Source organism: Grampus griseus, assembly GCF_964374135.1.
Source record: "Grampus griseus genome assembly, chromosome: 14".
NCBI classification, from domain to species: domain Eukaryota; kingdom Metazoa; phylum Chordata; class Mammalia; order Artiodactyla; family Delphinidae; genus Grampus; species Grampus griseus.
The window spans coordinates 74,320,697-74,331,155 of record NC_139008.1 but is presented as its reverse complement, the minus strand read 5'-3'; positions in this window follow the sequence as shown (position 1 = coordinate 74,331,155).

Below are 10,459 nucleotides of genomic sequence, written 5' to 3'. Positions count from 1 at the left end.
CGGTGCGCGGGCTTCTTGTTGTGGAGCACAGGCTCTAGGTGCATGGGCTTCAGTAGTATGGCACACGGGCTCAGCAGTTGTGGCGCACGGGCTTAGTTGCTCTGCAGCATGCGGGATCTTCCCGAACCAGGGCTCGAACCCGTGTCCCCTGCACTGGCAGGCGGATTCTTAACCACTGCACCACCAGGGAAGCCCTAAGATTTTTGTTTTAAAAAGACTATCTTGAGTGGTGTGGAGAATGGAAGAGGGTGGCTGGGGGCAAGGAGAGGAGTGAGGAGGTTCTTCCTTGTTTTATTCATTCATTCAGGTCACGAATATTTAGCAAGGGCCAAGTATATATACGGTTCTAGGCACTGGAGATACAGCCATCAATAACACAAGGCTATTTTCTCTTGGAAGTCACATTCTACTGGGAGAATATAACTTACAAAACTAATAAATAAAAATGAAAATTACTAAGGTGATAGGTGCTACGAAAAATCATAATCATAAAGCAAAGTAGCATAACAGCAAAAGTGACCACATAAGCCACATTGACCTTAAACCTGAATGACAAGAAAGAGCTGGCCATGGGAACACAGCATTCCAGGCAAAGAAACAGCTAGTGCAAAGGTCCTGAGGTGGAGTGGGTTTGGTTGGAGGCCAGTACAGCTGAAGCATACTAGCCAAGAGGGAAAAGGACAAGAAATGAGGCTGAAGAAGTAGACAGAAGCCAAAACAAGAGAGCCTGCACCTGACTCCCAGCCCTGGTAGCAGGGAAGAAAGGAAGAAATGCCGAGGGGTGACATGAAGAAGGCGCAATCCACTGGCCTTGTGCAAGCAAATCGGAGTAATGATGCTGGGTCCAGTGGACCAGGGAAGCCATGGCAAATGAGGGAGAGAAGAGAGGCTGGCCTAGCCCTGGCCCACTTTCCAAACGGGCCTCCTCCCCACGGGTCCAGCTGCAAATTAACAGTCATCCCCACGGCAGACCCAGGCAAAGGCAGCAGATAGGCAGTATTTGCATATTTGTTTAATAAAAAGTTATGGATGTACAAAGATGGATAATTAATTACCCGGCATATTTTCCCTCTGTTCCCCCGCCCCTCCTCCACATTACCACCATGGCCCCAATCACTTTCCTCTCCTTCTGGCTGAGTCAGCAGAATCTTTGCCTCTGCTTGTGGGGAGCGGGGAAGCCAGGCCCAATAAATATGTACTTATGAAGTGTGTATTGCGGCCCGTCAGGCTTGCACAAGCAGCAGCCCCAGACTGTTCTGCCTGAAATATTTATGCCAGTACCTAGGGCCACTTTATCTATTTATTTCTGCAAAGAAATTAAATTAGATAGTTTGATAGCTTTCAGTGTAATTACAAAAGAAATTTACATGAGATGGTTATGAGAAGGAGGGGGATCGTTAAGCACCCAAACCCCAAGGATATCCATTAGTTGGGACCCCTTCCCTGATTTCCTCCCCAGCTACTGCAAGACGGTGGGGAGGTGTCCCTCCCAGGGAAAGCCGGGGTGGGGGGATTCAAATTGCTGGAACATGAGCCCCAGGAGGGTGGGAGCGTCTGTCTGTTTCAGCCATGGGCGTGGAGCATGGTAAGTGCCCAGCAAATGCTCAGAGTGAGTGGATGCCAGCTCCCCCAAGCAAAGGGGTTTCTTATTTCTGAGCCTCAGTTTCCCCATCTGTAATAACGCCTCCCTCACCAAGTTGTTCTGAGAATTCAACGAGATAATGCACGCAACATTCTCTCTAACCATAGCTGCCATTTATTGAGTGCTTATAATATTTCAGGAACTGTTCCAGGTACCATATTGAATCCTCTCAACAATCATTTTTCCCCGGTGGTCTGGTGGTTAGGACTTGGCCTCTCTCATAACAATCATTTAAATCATATGTCAGTACTTTAAGTTTATCGCCATTTAACGATGGGAAAAGTGAGAGCTGAGCAGGTTAAATGAGTTATCCCAGCAGATCAGGGCAGGGCCAGGTTTTAAACTAGGCAGCTGGGCAGAGCCCACACCTCTGGTCAGGAGCTAGGAAACCACCATAGCTATCTTTGAACTGGGCGGGTCTTGTATTTCAGAGTTAAAGACCTACTGCCTTCACCTACACCTGAGTGTAGCCAGGGAAACCCGGACCCAGGAAGGAAGAGAGAACATTGTACCAGCAACCCACGGAGCAAGCCGGGGCTGGAACCCTCCTAGCACCACTGTGCTCACCTCCCCATGGGCTGAGTCATTATCTGGGTCTGATTACCACTGATTGCGGAGGGGCGAGGGGGGGCCGCGGGGAAGAGGAGGGAGCCCCACCTGGAGCTGGGCCTGAGGGGTGGGAGAGTAAGGGCACTGGGGATTCCTCTCAACCACCTGGTCACCCGCTCGCCAGGCCAGGGGGCTATGATCTGAGCCCTGGAGGGACGCCCCCTGAAACCCAGGGCTGGGGAAACACTTTACTCCCAAACTGGGGAGCTGAGGCTGGTTGAGGAAGTTACGGGGGGGCCCAAAATGCCTGAATTCTAATTCTGCCTCTGCCACTTAAACTAGTTGTGTGGCAAGTTAATCTCTCTGAGCCTTGGTTTCTTCATCCACAAAATGGGAAGATAATAATAGTCCCTTCCTCCTTGAGTTTCATAAGGACAAAAGAAGATCTGAAAGGAGGTAAGCACTCAAGAAACATACCGTTATTATTATTATTATTTCCCGAATCCCTGAAAGTGGGAAAAGCAGTGATCTTTTTTTTTTTTTAATTTATTTTTGGCTGCGTTGGGTCTTCGTTGCTGTGCACAGCTTTCTCTAGTTGCGGCGAGCAGGGGCCATTCTTTATTGTGGTGCCTGGGCTTCTCGTTGTGGTGGCTTCTCTTGTGGAGCACGGGCGCTAGGCACGTGGGCTTCAGTAGTTGTGGCATGCGGGCTCAGTAGTTGTGGCTCGTGGGCTTAGTTGCTCTGTGGCATGTGGGATCTTCCCAGGCCAGGGCTCGAACCCATGTCCCCTGCATTGGCAGGCAGATTCTTAACCACTGCACCACCAGGGAAGTCCTGAACTGTCTTTTTAACCAGCGGCTGCAGGGCTGATGGAAGCAGGAGAAAGCTCTGCCCTTGGGGCTTAGAGGCAGGGTGGGGTGGCCCTTCTTCCGGCCCTGTGAAAGCCCCCACCCCACGGCTGCCCATCTTGGGGGTGGGCTGAAGAAGGAAACACCATGTGTTAAAGGTCTCTGTGTGCCGGGTAAAGTCATTCAGGTGAGTCTCATTCCCAGATGAGGACACAGGTGCAGCCTGCAAGTCCTTTGCACAGGTCACCCATCAGGGGGGCGGAGCCAAAATTAGAACCTGGGTCACTCTGACCCCAAAGCCTCTGGGGCATCCAGGGCACCAGCTCGAAGCCTTCTTCGTGGCATGGGAAGTCACCTGGGCCCTGGGTGGCCCTGCCTGTCCCAGGCCCGGCCCAGGGCAGAAACTCAGCTAAAAGGAGTACAGAGGATTTGATGGAGGGGGCTAATCAGGGAATCCTAGCGAGGACGCCAGACAAGATTTAATTAGAATGCCGGTCACCATGAGTTCCCTGTTTTAATTTACCACAAATTAGCTTAAAAGGGGGGATGGAAATGAAGATATTAGTTTTTTTTTTTTTTTTTAAGAGCCAAGAGGGAAAATCCTTTGAGGATTTTATTACTTGTTTCTGTTTTAAAAAAAAGCCATTCTCAGCTGAGGGATTTGGGTTCCATCTCTATCCCCATCGGAGGCAATTTTCAGGGCCAGCCTGTTAGAGTGCTGGCATGGTAACCCCTTTATAATATAAAACACCATTTCCTGAATGAGCACTTAGCACGTGTACATTCCAACCCTCACCACCCCACAGATCAGCATCATTGCACCTGTTTAACTGAGGCTCAGAGAGGTGAAATGATTTGCTCCAGGTCACCCAGCTGGGAAGTGGTACAGCCTGGTTCCAACAGCCATGTGCTCCCCACTGCAGCCAGGCTCTTGTTCAGCCCCAGATCCTGGTCCAAGCCTCAGACCCACTCTGGATCCTGCTTTAGGAACCAGCAGATTTGAGGAGGGGACACAGGTGGGCTCCAGCCTGTCCTCTGCATCCTGCAGGGCCTGCCAGAGGTCATTAGTATTCCAGAGGCGCCATGAACTTCCTGACCTTCACTCAAGGTGGGGTAGTCCCAGGAGGGGGGCAGTGATTTCTGGACCCCAACACACACACACACACACACACGCACACACACACACACACACACACACACACACACACAGGAACTGGGTCTCTGCCCTTCAGCACCTCGCAGCGGGGACCCAACCCATTCATCACTGTCTCCTGGCAAAGGCCAGCTCCTGCCACCACCACCCCACAGTGACTGGCCCTGGCAACCGGTGCCCTTGATCTCACTGCAGTGTCCTCCACTCCGTGTTCCCCCCATCCTCCTGTCTACTGGAAATAATTTGTTTTGCCGATGTGGAAACAATACAAACTTAGGCTCAGCAGCAAGAGCAATCCCCCCACCGTGTCTTCTATATAGGCAACAGCACCCCACCCCCAATTCCCCGAAGCCTGAGGGCACTCCCAAGCTCTCTTACAAGTTCTGGGGCAAGACCTTGGCAGAGACAAAGTTCCCACCCTTCAGGGCTGTGTATCTTTGGACAAGTGACTTAACTTCTCTGTGCCTCTGTATCTTCATCAGCAGAATGGGCATAATAAAAATCTAGTTCACTGCGCTCAAGAGCCTGCGAGCCACAACTACTGAAGCCCGCGCGCCTAGAGCCTGTGCTCCGCAACAAGAGAAGCCACCACAATGAGAAGCCCGCGCACCACAAGGGAGAGTAGCCCCCACTCGCCGCAACTAGAGAAAGCCCATGCGCAGCAACAAAGACCCAACGCAGCCAAAGTTAAAAAAAAAAAAATCTAGCTGAGAAGGTTATGGTGAGTGTTCCATGAGACCACAGTCATGCCAGGCCCTGGTACCCAGAAGATGCTTAATAAATGTCACCCTCTTCCCTCCAAAAACTGGGAGGTGAAAGGCCCAGCTGGGATGGGGATTCTAGATGGAAGAGGAGGCAGGAGAGGGCTGAAAAGATGAGACAAGACTTCCTTTAATGGTGTCCCGAGTCCACTGAAAGGGAGATAAATGAGGCATCAGGGGCTGGGTGACAGACGAAAATAGCTCGGCTGCCTCCCTGGCCAGTAGTAAGGGCCAGGGCAGACCTGAAACTTCCTAGGTCATTGCTTCCTAAGTCATTGCCAGTGAAACAGTATCTCTGCCCCTGGTGGGCACTGGGAGAGCCAGAGCCTAAGGTGACCTCAAGGTTTGGTGTGAGCTTGTTTGGGGGTGAGGCATGAATCTGAGGGTGATTCCTTGGATTCTGGTGGCAGCCCAAGGCTGGGGATGCCCAAGCTAAGGGTTAGAGTCTAGTTCAAGGAGACGTCTAAATCCGGGGTTGTGCTGAACCCACATTTGGGGGAGGTCGGTATAGGGAGTTAACTCTGAACTTGGGGCTGGCCCTGGTTGTGAAGTTCCAGGTTTAGGAGGCGGGACTCAGCATTTGGTGTTGACACTGAGCTGAACCCCAAGTCTGTCTGTGAGCCCGAGCCTAGGAGATATCAGACTTTGAAGTGAGCTCTGAATGTGGGATATGCTGAGAGTGAACCTTAAACTATTGGGGTATCTTCGAGCCCAAGTATGTGAACTTCACATCTGACGGATGCGGTCTGTTTAGGGGCCCTGTGTGTGAGGGTCCACACACCAGCTCTCGAGGTGTGTTGAGGAAGGAGACAGGCATCCCAGGGCATGAGGAAGGAATGAGTCCTGGGGGGCTCCCCGGGCAGCAAGTGAAGCCCCACCCAGTTCCCCGTCCTGTGGCTCATCCTTTACCCTCTATCAGCACACACAAACCTCACCATCACCCATTCATATCCCCTCCCTTACCCCCATCTCTGCCCTGAACTTCTCACTCTCCAGAAACCTCTGTTCTGAAGCTCAAGACTCAGACGCCTCCACATTCCTTCCCTGGGTGAAGAGGATCAAGGGATGAGGGGGAGAGAAAACCCATCATCATCTCCTCCGCCAACAGGGTAAATCCTCCCCAAATCACCCTTCGGGGCCTGGGAAAGGCAGATCCGATTCTTGGGGAGCTCAGAGCCCTGCTTCCTTATCTAAGCCTCTGGAACAAGCGTTTTGCATTTATTCCCCCAAATGTGATGCCAAATTGTGTTCCAGCCTATGGCTCCCAGCCATCTGCAGAGAGAAATCCAGTTAGACCTTGTATAATAAGTTCCTGACAATCTTGCCGAGGACGCTGGGTCATAAAAGTCTCCTGGTTTTATCGCTGGTAACAGACACGGAGTGAAATGAAGTTGTCTTATCAAATTTAGATAATATATATCCCTCTAGAGTAGAAGGCTCCGCATGGGGCTTTCATGGTATGAGCCCAGCAGGGGGACGGGGAGGGGAGGAGTGTTCCTAGGATGTGGCACAGGGTGGTGGCCATGCCGGGGAGCCTCGCAGAACTGGCAGGCAGGAGGACAAGGTTACTGATGTCCCAGGTCCCAATGTCAGCCAGGCCTGAATTTGAGACCTGACTCTGTCATTTCCATGCTGGGAGAACCTGGACAACTTCCTTTACCTCTCAGTTTCTTCATCTGTGAAGTGGGCATAACGATAATAGCGCCTGCCTCCTGGGTTGTTGTGAAATTTAAATGAGATGCTGCATGCAATAGGCTTAGCCCAGCGCATGGCTGGCGAGCACTTGACATGTGTTGTCTGTAATTTGGGAATGGGAGAAGGGAAACAAGGGCTGGATGCTGACATTTATCTGGTCCATTCTCTTCCCATTTTATAGGTGGGGAAACTGAGACGGGGAGTAAGTAGACGGTGGTCACACAGCAGAGTGGGTTCCCAAGTCACCTCTTCAGGACTGAGCCATCCCAGCTCTCTTCCACCCCAACTTGGGCCTCCTAAGGAGCTGAATGTTGCCACTTTTCTGCCTCTGTCTGTGGTTCCCCCCACGTTTCAGGGCCTTGCCCCAGGGAATGGACGGACATTCATGGAGGGAAGCTTGGCCATCCCTTTGTTAGTGGAATGGGCTCCCAGGGCATTGCCCAGTGTCAGGCTTCCAGGCTTGCCCAGCTGGTCCTGAAAAACTTTAGTATTTCTTTTCTTTCTTTTCTTTTTTTTTTTTTTTTTAATTTGGCCACGCCACACAGCTTGCAGGATCTTAGTTCCCCAACCAGGGATCGAACCCAGGCCCCAGCAGTGAAAGAGCCAAGTCCAGGACCGCCAGGGAATTCCCTGGTCCTGGAAAACTTATCCCACTGTCCCAGGAGGGGGCTGTCACACTCCAGAACCAGTGTCGGCCTGATGGAATTGACCTGCCTTTCTCCCACAGCTGGGATCTTCTCTGTGGCAACCTCACACATTGGCATTCCTCCAGTGATGGAGAGCTCATGACCTTACCAGGCAATCATTCCATTTTCCCCAGCCTGAGTGTAAGGCAACCTCAACTCATCTGACTTCTAAGCTAAGACTCATTCATTCTAAAACCACACCCTGCCATCACAACTTCCTTTCAGCACAGCCCAAGTGTATGAGCTTGTGTATGTTAATGGTTTCTCTGTGTGTGTGCCACACTGTGAGTTCTAAGGGGAGAGGAAACTGGACTGGTACAGCTCTGTGTTCCCAAGGAACACACAATAGGACTCAAAAAATAATAACCATAGCTAACCTTTATTGCACTTACTGTGTGTCAGGCATGAGTTACATGCATTAACTCATTTAATCACTATAATAACCCCAAGATGCTGCTACCATTATTATCTCCAACTTACAGAGAGGAAACCTGAGGTACAGAGAGGTGAGGCAACTTGCCCAAAGTCACACAGCCAGGACAAGGGAGAGCCAAGATTTGAATGCAGGCTGTGTGAGTCCAGAGCTATGACTCATCTCCCAGGTATTCTTAAGGATTATTTGGAATGAAGGAAGGAAAAGAAAACAGGAAGGGCAGACCCAGGTTTGTGTATCTATCTCTTCCAAATAGACTGGACTCCTGGAGGGCAGGAAATGTGCGTCTCTCCCCCAGCACTTAGCACAGTGCTTGGCAAACATTAGGTGCTTAATAAATGGTTTTTTTCTCAGTAAATTTTAAATGACTCATCATATGTATATTTTTCTCCCCGGCCATCCCAAGAGCCCTTGGATCAGGAACTGAATTATATTCATCTCTATAGAGCTGTCACTAGCCCATTCTGTATGGATTAGAAAAAAGCAAGCATGATCCCCTGAACATAGCTTGTCAAGCTAATGGCCCACTGTGCAAAAAAAAAAAAAAAAGAAAGAAAAATCTTCTTCTGCCACTAGGGGTCTCAGTTTGACAAATGGAGCCCCACTCTCCCGGGGATGAACCTTTATGCAGCACATAACCTGAAGAACTGTGCGTGGAAATCCTGATCCGGCTCCCTGGGGCCCAGCACTGAGCCTGAACATGCAATAGGCATTGTGAGTGTTTGTTGAATGACTATTTGCCAGTATTTGCCTCTCTCCTACCCTGTTTCACCCGTAGCCAGTCTGAGCCCCAGGAGAGCGATTGGTGGAAGAGCCACCAGCTGGGTGTCGTGCAGCCATGGTACTGACGGGGGAGTTTGCAGAGACAAGAGGGACAGACAGGGTTAGGCATAATTGGTAAATGTTTGTCTATCTAATCAGAGGGTCTTTTTTTTTTTTTTTTTTGCGGTACACGGGCCTCTCACCGCTGTGGCCGTTCCCGTTGTGGAGCACAGGCTCCGGACACGCAGGCTCAGCGGCCATGGCTCACGGGCCCAGCCGCTCCGCGGCATGCGGGATCCTCCCGGACCAGGACACGAACCCGCGTCCCCTGCATCGGCAGGCGGACTCTCAACCACTGCGCCACCAGGGAAGCCCCAGAGGGTCTTTTAATTAGCAATTTCATCCTTGCAACTGGTTTATTCTTTTTTTTCTGCGGGAAGTCAATTAAATGTAACAGATGGAAGAGAATATGGGGGTTTCCTTGTCTCCCACCATCTGTCCCATCCCACCATCACCACCACTACCACCCCCAGCTGCACTCACACCTCACTAGTGGAGCTGCCTGCCAGTCGCCAGAGGGAGGCAGGGCCTCTGACCCTCAGGAAATGCTCCTTGATGCTCCCAGTCTCCCAGCTACCCGGCACATCCAGGCTGATCCTGTCTGCAAGACCAGTGGCCCCAGGTCCTGACACGCTCTGACAGCTGGGGATCTCCCCTGCCTGCCTGCCTGGAAGCTAGTATCATGGAAGGTGTGCAAGTTTGACCTCCCACCGCAGGCCTGCCAGGGACCGCATCCAGAGAAGACTTTTGATTAGTGCAACAAATCTTTACTGAGTGTCTGCTCTCTGCCAGGCAATGTGTCAAGCACTGGGGACATAAAACGGGCAGTCCCTGCCCTTCAGGAATTTGCAACCCATTGGAGAAGACATTCATTCATTCACTTATTCTCTAGATATTTATTAAGCAGCATGTGTGTGTCAAGCTCTGTGCTGGGTCCCGAGGACACAGTGATGAATCCAACCATTCCCTGACTTTAAGTAACTATTAAGCAGAGGAGACAGGCACGTAAATCCATACATTTGATAAGTATTTACGGAGCGTCTGCATGAGCTGTTCTGGCCGTTGAGTACACAGCAGTCAACAGTACAAAGTTCGTGTCCTTTCTAGCAGGGGGGCAGGCAATGATCAGATGGATGTATAATGCCAGGGGTGCCCAGTGATTTGAAGAAAAAATAAGCATAATGTTCTTTGGAATCTAACTGAGCTCTGGAATTAGAAATCCAGAGCCCTTGGCATGGCCACCGAGGGCCCTGAACAGCAGTCACCCGATCACTTTCCCTCTAAGACCATTTCTTGCCTCTCCCCGCCTCTCAGGCTACATTCCAGCCACGTCCACCTTCTGATGACTTCTCCAACCTGCTGTGCTCTGTCCTGAGGACTTCACCTAGTCTGTTCCCTCTGCCTGCCACACTCTTATCCCTATTCTTTGCCTGGCTAAGTTGCACAGCTGAAACATCCCCTCTGTCCCCTCTGGATCTCTCAGGCTGCGTTAGTTTCTTCCACTGTATTTCTGCAGCCCCAGTGCTCCCCGAATCCCAGATTCTTCTTCCAGCTTGGTTGTTGCCAGGTATTCATCCATCTCCCTCATCCTGCCTGGGAGCTAGCTCAGGGCCCAGACTGTGTCTTTCTCGCTCCTCTGCAGCGTGTCGCCAGCACCAAGCACGGTGCTTTGCAGATGCCTAGCAATTCCATGGATATCGACTGGACCGAATTAAACCAGGCAGAGAAAAGGAGAAAGACATCCCAGTCATGAGCCAAGATTTGCAAAGACAAGGCAGCATGAAAGATTCCCAAGAGTTTCAGAGACAGGGAGCAGCCCAATGTGGCCAGATTAAGGAGAAGAGCTGTGTATGAAGCTGGCGTTAAGCCT